This window comes from Mirounga leonina, unplaced genomic scaffold, assembly GCF_011800145.1.
Source record: "Mirounga leonina isolate KUSES-001 unplaced genomic scaffold, KU_Mleo_1.0 Mir_53, whole genome shotgun sequence".
Classification (NCBI taxonomy): domain Eukaryota; kingdom Metazoa; phylum Chordata; class Mammalia; order Carnivora; family Phocidae; genus Mirounga; species Mirounga leonina.
Genome location: NW_023270807.1, coordinates 87,651,503 through 87,659,489, shown reverse-complemented (window position 1 = coordinate 87,659,489; position 7,987 = coordinate 87,651,503).

Genomic DNA, 7,987 nt, shown 5'->3' with positions numbered 1-7,987 from the left:
AAAAAAAAAAAAGAGTATTTTGTTGTTCACATGTGGAACTGGAATATTTTGAAGTGTACTTTCTTTTTTTACAAAATAGGTGTGTCTTTGACATTTCAGATCACTCCATTTCTACTCTGGACATTTTAGAATCACCCAGCACCTTTCGTGTGGATTTCATTTGGGAAAAAGAAACAGCGCAGTTTTGTTTCCAGCCTATGGCATAGTTTACTTGTGTCTGTCCAGTTAAAGTTCACGTGGAGGTGTTTGATGACATCTGCAAGGTTTGCCCGTTAGATCAGGTGCCTGATGCATTCAATGCACCTCCATTTCAGTGTGTAGGATTGGCCCGACAGACTGGACAGACTGACTGACCACTGCTGTTACCGCGAGGAAAAGAGCTGCTGGACTCACCAGAGCTGCGCTCGACTGTTTCCCTTTCCAGCTCCTCTTCAGAGTTCGTTTCTTTGTGTTGACTTTGTCCCTGGCATAATTTTCCACTCTAAGTAGAACAAGTTTCCTAAGGATTGTGTATGTTTAAAACAACAGAACTGTTACTAATTGATTTGGGAAAAAAAGATTCACTCTTTTACCACACACCCTTTGCAAAATCTCTCCATGGCATGCTTGCGACTCAGTGTCACTGGTTCTAGGCATCCTCCGGTCCAACCACATGTCTACCCCTTGATGTTGTGGTTTGCCCAGCTGACAGGGAGCCCCATGCTGGGGTGGAACAGAAGCTGTGTTTTAGCAGGAGGGTCTTGGATGCAAGTGCCCTGCAATTAAGCATTGGAAATATCCAAGTCCTTTTCTGATTTGTAATAGGAAATTCCCCTCCATCTTTCAGAACTGAACCAGTCCTAAGGCTGACTTCTGTCCTACAGAAAATAAAATCCAGAGGAAAGGAACAAAGGTGAGAGAATGAGCAGTAGGGGCCCCTTCAGGCTCCAGTCCATGCTACCCTGGAAGAAAACAGCTGGCCTTTCCAGACTGTTCCATGGGGTCAGTTGTGCAAATAGAAAGAAAGCCTTGGCCTTATTGTGAATTTCTAAATGTCATCAACATAACATAACTTACTCAAATGTAGTTATTTTGGTATCTAATGGTTATAAAGAAAACACACACACCACACACATATATAGATATGTATATACATACCTATAATATATATGAGTATATACACAAACTCAATAAAGAGGACAGAAAGTAGACCATCAGCAGACAAAAAATGCCATCAATTTCTTAAAGAGAATAGCAGTTAGGAGATTGAGATAGTGAGCTGAAATGGGGTCTTCCAAAAGATATGTCCCATGTCCTAATCCCCAGAACCTGTAAATGTTACGCTATTTGGAAAAAGGGTATTTGCATGCAATTAAGGATCTTGTGATAAGGAGATCATCCTTGATTTTCTAGGTAAGTCCTAAACCCAAAGACCTTGTAAGAGGGAGATTACACAAACAGGAGAGAAGATAGCCTTATGAAGGCAGAAGCAGAGACTGGAATGATGTGATTACAAGCCAAGGAATGCCAACATCCACCAGTAGCTGGACACGGCAAGGATCAGATTCTCCCCCAGAGCCTCTGGAGTGAGTGTGGCCCAGCCAAGACCTTGGTTTTAGAGTTCTGGCCTCCAGAACTGTGAAATAAATTCCTTTTGTTTTAAGCTACCAAGTGTGTATAAATTTGTTATAATAGCTATAAGAAATTAATGCAAGTGGTTTCTAAAGAAGCTAAGAAAATTGGCCTTGCAGAAATACAGAAAAGCTCAGAAAACACTAATTGGAAGCAAGGAATGGAATATGAAGTTTAATGAGGGAATTTATTGAAAGTGAATGAAAGTTACAATTATCCTTCAGACTACTTCCTCATCCCAACAAGCAGAATATCCAGCAGCCAGGTATTTACCACTCTAGCAAAAAAATGAGAGATTCTTCTCTATAGAAACTCTCCTGTTGAGAGAAGCAGGGTGGCTGACGTGGCTGCTCCCCCGAACACCCTAAAAAAAGGTCAATTAGCTGGCAAGCCCAGCCCACAACCATGGAGCTCTCAATCAGCTTTCATTGCTTTGTTTTTAAATGAATAACAAATAAGGAAGGAAATCCAGAATAAAGAGAGGCCAGAGCTAAACTGGGAATGGTTGGAGAGGGTGGGGTCCAGAAAAAGTTGAAATAATTCAAAGAACAGGAGCGAAGCAAGAAAGAGAAGGCACTACTTATTGAATAGACTCAGATATATACCAGTGATTAATTTAGTGCCTCTCAGCTCCAAACTCCTCCATCCCTCTCTTCCCTCGGGATACTGGTAGTGGGCTCTTGCAGTCAACATTTGCGCGTAGCTCGCTGACTGGATGGAGGCTCTGCCAATAGCGGGCACTGAGGAGGCACTAGGAGGTCAGGAGAGGAGGAGGTACTTTTTGTTCTGGTGTTCTTTTTCCTTCGGGGTCCAGCAGAGGTCCTGCCTTTGTTTACCTTAGCAGCAGGGCTGGGTGCTCTGGTGGCAACCATGTCCACTCCTCAGTGTCTGAATCTCCCCACTCAGGGCCACCTCGCCAGAGGTTCCAAGTTCCTTCCTTATTCACTTTTCCCTCAACCTTGGGAGTAGTAGTTGTTCTCTACAGGTACTCCCTCTCTATACTTTAGAGTTCTCTTTCAGCCTTTTTAGTAAATACATCTTTTCCTTAGTTCACAGTTGTGGAATTGGATACAATTTCTGGACACGAGAGACTCCATTTTGAAGTGCCACTTTTCTTTCTAACGAATGAACTTTTGAACTGAGCCGTATACGGTTATTGTTATACAAGCAGTTGCTCATAAAATCCAACAGAACAACTAGCATTTGAACCATAAAACTGTTGACATGAACTTTATGAGGAGAAAAGTTAACTAATACATACCAGGAATAGCTTTGTGTGATAGCACCAATAAAATAATCAGATAGGAATCAAAAGTGGTTCAATCGGTCAGCACCAAATTAGCAGCGTTTTTGGTTTTTTTCTTCTCTTCTTTATCTAAATTATGTGGTCCCTGCCCCTTCCTTCTCATAAACCTTCTCTGCATATGAGCCAGACACTTTTCTAGTTACTCCAGAATCTGTGCTCTGCAAATTACAACTCTGAGACCCCAAACAGGCCTTTGTTCTTTTTCAGTTTGCCTCCTTGTCTCGGTTGACACAATGTACTTGGTTCACAATTATTTTCTCTAATTGGTGTGGTAATTTTTGTTCCCTGACCAGACCCTGACTAACACAATAGTCAATAAGAGTTTGAATCTTTAAAATCCTGTAAAACTTAACACTAGAGATTAGGCAAAACTCTCAGATTGCTAAAGTAAAATTTTCAAGAGATGCTTAGAACACCAAATTGAGAAAATCTCCCAGAAAATAGAACTAACTGAAAGATGGAAAATATTGGAGGTGAGATTGAGGTGAAAAGGGCGGAGAGGAAAAAACGTGTAAGGTTGCCAATATCTTCATTTTCAAAAAATGGAGTGACGGAGATATTATATAGTTGACCAAAATAAAGGGGCAACCATATTATTTAAAGTTGCAAAGATAACCAAGACAGAAATTAAATATAGTAATAGTAACACTTATTTAGTACCTTTTTTTAAAAAGATTTTATTTATTTATTTGACAGAGAGAGAGACATTGAGAGAGGGAACACAAGCAAAGGGAGTGGGAGAGGGAGAAGCAGACTCCCCGCTGAGGGGCTCGATCCCAGAACCCTGGGATCATGACCTGAGCCAAAGGCAGGTGCTTAACGACTGAGCCACCCAGGCACCCCTTGTTTAGTGCTTTTAATGTATTGACCCATTTATCCTTGTAGAAATCCTCTAAGAATAGACTATTATTTATCCCCATTTTATAGATGAGGAAGAGGGTTCAGAGAGACTGCCTCACTTCCCTAACTAAGGTCACACAGCTGGTAAATGGCAGAAGTGGGATTCCAGAGTGCATGGTCTTAACCGTTGTACTCTACTGCCCCTTATACAACTTTATTGGGAAGAGCTGGGTAAGGAATGTAGAAGGTGATGTAAATGACTTAATTCATCTTTTAGCAGTAGATAAAGGCACTTCTTAAAACTAATGAATTAAGCAATAGTGTTAGGAGATAGAGAGGTAAGCACCAAAAGAAACAAAAACAGAAACTGTTTAGAGGGATTTACAGTAGTCCTCCTTTATCCATGGGGAATATGTTCAATGACTCCTAGGGGGATGACTGAAACTGCAGATAGTACCAAACCCAATATATACTGGTTTTTTTCCTATATGTGCACACCTATGAAAATGTTTAGGTTATAAGTTAGGCACGCTAAGAGATTAACAACAATAACAAATAATAAAATAGAACAATTATTCTGTAATAAAAGTTATGTGAATGTGGTCTCTCTCTCAAAATATCTATTGTACTGTACTCACCCTTTATGCGATAATGTGAGATGATAAAATGCTTATGTGCACAGATGATGTGAGGCAAATGACACAGACATTACAAGGTAGAGTTAGGCTACTATTGACCTTCTGCTGATTCATCATAAGGAGGATCATTTGCTTTCAAACCCTGGCTGCCTATGGGTAGATGAAACCCTAGATAACAAAACTGGGGAGCAGGGAGAATTGCTGTACTCTTAAGAACAGTACTTGGGAAGAAGTGGTGAACCTCGGATTTGTCATTTTCCCTCATAAGTATCTTTCTGTGTTATTAACATCTTAAATAATAATTTATTTCAAACATTTTAAGAGACATAAAATTATAAATTATCTCAGGTATGGAGAGAAAAAAATGGGATCATGAAGCTAAATTATACACACAAATTATGCATTTTTTAATTTGACATGCTGATTATGTAAAGATAATCTTAAATGTGAAAACAAGGGAAGTCCTTTCTCGCTTGTGGTGGAGATATCTAACCTGAGTCCCTCAGAGAAGGAGGCCTGGCAATTACTCACAGTAGGGCTTGGGAAGCCTTTATTTTCACATTTTGTAAGAGAGATGAAGCTAGCTCTCAATCTCATAAACAGATATCATTTGAATAAGATGAAAATTTGAGCATTAATAGGCACAAAAGACTTACAACGCAGGAAAGGGAATGAATATCTGATATGTACCTTTTGCCCAACCACAGGACCTCACGTCATAGACAAAAGATGAGCTGTCTAGAGAGTGGTCTCCAGAGAGTGGATTCTTGGAAGTGTTGCCAGACAGGGTCTGGTGGTACGAGCACCATTCTGTACTGTATTTATTAATTTAGAAACTACATTTTTCAGCCCTGGTGTCAAATACGTCACAAGCTATTATAAATTCCAAGTAGTATATTAAGCATCAGTAAATTAAATGGCTTGGATAACAAATGGGTACATAATAAGATGTAATAAGGCCGTACCTTTAAACTGGGATCTTGCTGACACTGGTAATGACAAATGCTGTTTTGCTGCCATCTAGTGTTCATTTAGAGATCTAAATTGAGCATAGGCGGAATTTTTTGTTTCTTACCTTATATCTGAAACAGTTCTTGTTTTTCATGGGGCCTTCTGAGACCCAAATTAAAACACTTTTCCTGACAAAACAATATTCATATACATACAACAAATCTATAAATAGCCTTATAGTTTGTAGGAAGTTCCATGAATTCTGATCTAACCCACATCTATAGGTTCATCAAGTTTTCTTGCAAGTCACTTCATAGAAAGTTTATAAGGAAGGCTCATTATTTCAGTAAGTCATCTGCTAAATTTGAATGGCAGTCACTATTACAAGGTAATTACTATTAACTCATGAATACCCTGCAGCATATATTAAGAGTTGAGAGAGAAGTTATTCTTTTTTACCCAATATTTCAAAGAGATACACTGCGGGGGAAAAAAAATTCTGAAAATCAGCTAGAAATGCCAACTAAATTGCATTTTTGAGTTCTCATCAAAGTAAAGGAAGTTCCCACGGGCCCAAGGAGAAAGAAAAGTGAAACAAGAATGGTAAGCAGGGACTACTTAGTGGTGATCCTACACTAGAGGTATTTGCTGATTCCTTAAATGTAGTTCTGGAGTGGAAGGACTTCCCAAAACATAAGATATGAGGTCTTGTTCAGTGTGGGAATTAAGATCTTTGCATAAAACTGGGACCCTCAAGAGACAACACCAGCAAAGGGAGACTTGAATGTCGGAGCTATAGTTTGAGTAGAAAAAAAATTTCCCAGGGTGCCTTGGTGGCTCAGTCAGTTAAGCAGCTGCCTTCAGCTCAGGTCATGATCCCAGTATCCTGGGATTGAGTCTGGCATCAGGCTCCCTGCTTAGTAGGGAGCCTGCTTCTCCCTCTGCCTGCCTCTCTGCCTACTAGTGCTTCTATCTCTCTGTCAAATAAATAAATAAATAATCTTAAAAAAAAAAGAAAAAGAAAAAAATTTCCCCTCTGAATTATAAACATAGCCTCTTTTATATAGGATTTAAATTCAAATCAATATTAACCTGAGAGGTTGTATATGGGGTATAAGAAATTGAGAAAAGTCAAAGAATACTCCAAGACTACTCCAAAAACTGGAGTTGCCATTATACAAAATGGAGAAAGCTTCAAGGGAGGGGTTGATCTTCAAGTGGGGAGTGAGAGTTTAGTAAGTCTGAGATGTGTATTTGACATCTAAGTGGAGGTATCTAAGTATGCAGTTGGATGTATGAGTCTGAAGTTCAGGAGTGAAGATTGGGCTGTGGAGATACCTCTGGGAGTAATCTGTATGACCATGGGACCACAGAGACTGGAAGAGATCACCAAGTAAGCACATGTGGATAGAGAAGAGGTCCAAGAGGTTAGCTCTGGGATATTCCAATATCAGAGGTCAAGGAAATAAACAAAAATTAGCAAAAGAGACCCAGAAGGAGGAAAAGTAGGAAAACATGTAATCACTAGTTAACAAATAGAGTGAGAGAAGTTAATTAAATCAAAATAACACCAAAACTATATAAAATACTAAGGGATAAATTTAGTGATAATATGAGAGAATTATATGAAAGCTCTCTTAATTAAAAAACCATCATATTTGGCATTTCTATTATAATTGATAAAGAAACTGGAATAAAAATGATATAGCATGAAGCCATTAAAATGAATGAAATAGATGCATATTACTGACATAAAAAACCTTCTAGGATGGTAATACATGATAAAGACTAAAACAAGGCAGCAGGAAAATCTATAGTATTAAGTTGTCTTTTTAAATTTAGTATATTTAGTATATATATGAAGGAAAATCTGGAATAATGTATAAAAGGCTATTACCAGTGATTAACATATGGCAGAGTTTCAGTTTCTACAATACAAATGTCTAGAAGATTGATTGAATTTTTACTATGAGCACATATGAACATTATTTTTTTAAGATTTTTTTTATTATTTATCTATTTGAGAGAGAGTGAGTGAGGGAGGGAGAGGGAGAAGCAGACTCCCCGCTGAGCAGGACCCTGGGATCATGACCTGAGCTGAAGGCAGACGCTTAACCGACTGAGCCACCCAGGTGCCCCTACATATGAATGTTATTAACAAGCTTAACATTTTTTTTAAGATTTATTTATTTTAGAGAGAGAGCACGTGTGTGCACATGTGAGTGGGGGAGGGGCAGAGGGAGAGAATCCTCAAGCCAACTCCATGCTGAGCAGGGCTCCATCCCAGGACCCATGAGATCATGAGATCATGACCTGAGCCAAAACCAAGAGTCAAGTGCTTAACCCACTGAGCCAACCAGGTGCCCCAACAAGCTGAACATTTCAATGAAGTTTATATGGCATATATAATAGCATGGAAATGAAAGTATAACATAATGTTAATTCAAGGAAGCAGAAATAAGTATCTTACATACAATATGACCAAAATTAAAGTATGCATAGAAAACGGACTGAAAACAAAATTGCTTTAAAAAGCTCATTGATATTCTTTTTAGGAAGTAGTACTGAATATTTTTTCCTTTTTCCTGTGGTTCTATGCCTTTCAAATTCTATATAAGTTTTCCTACTTTTGTTTTGCCTG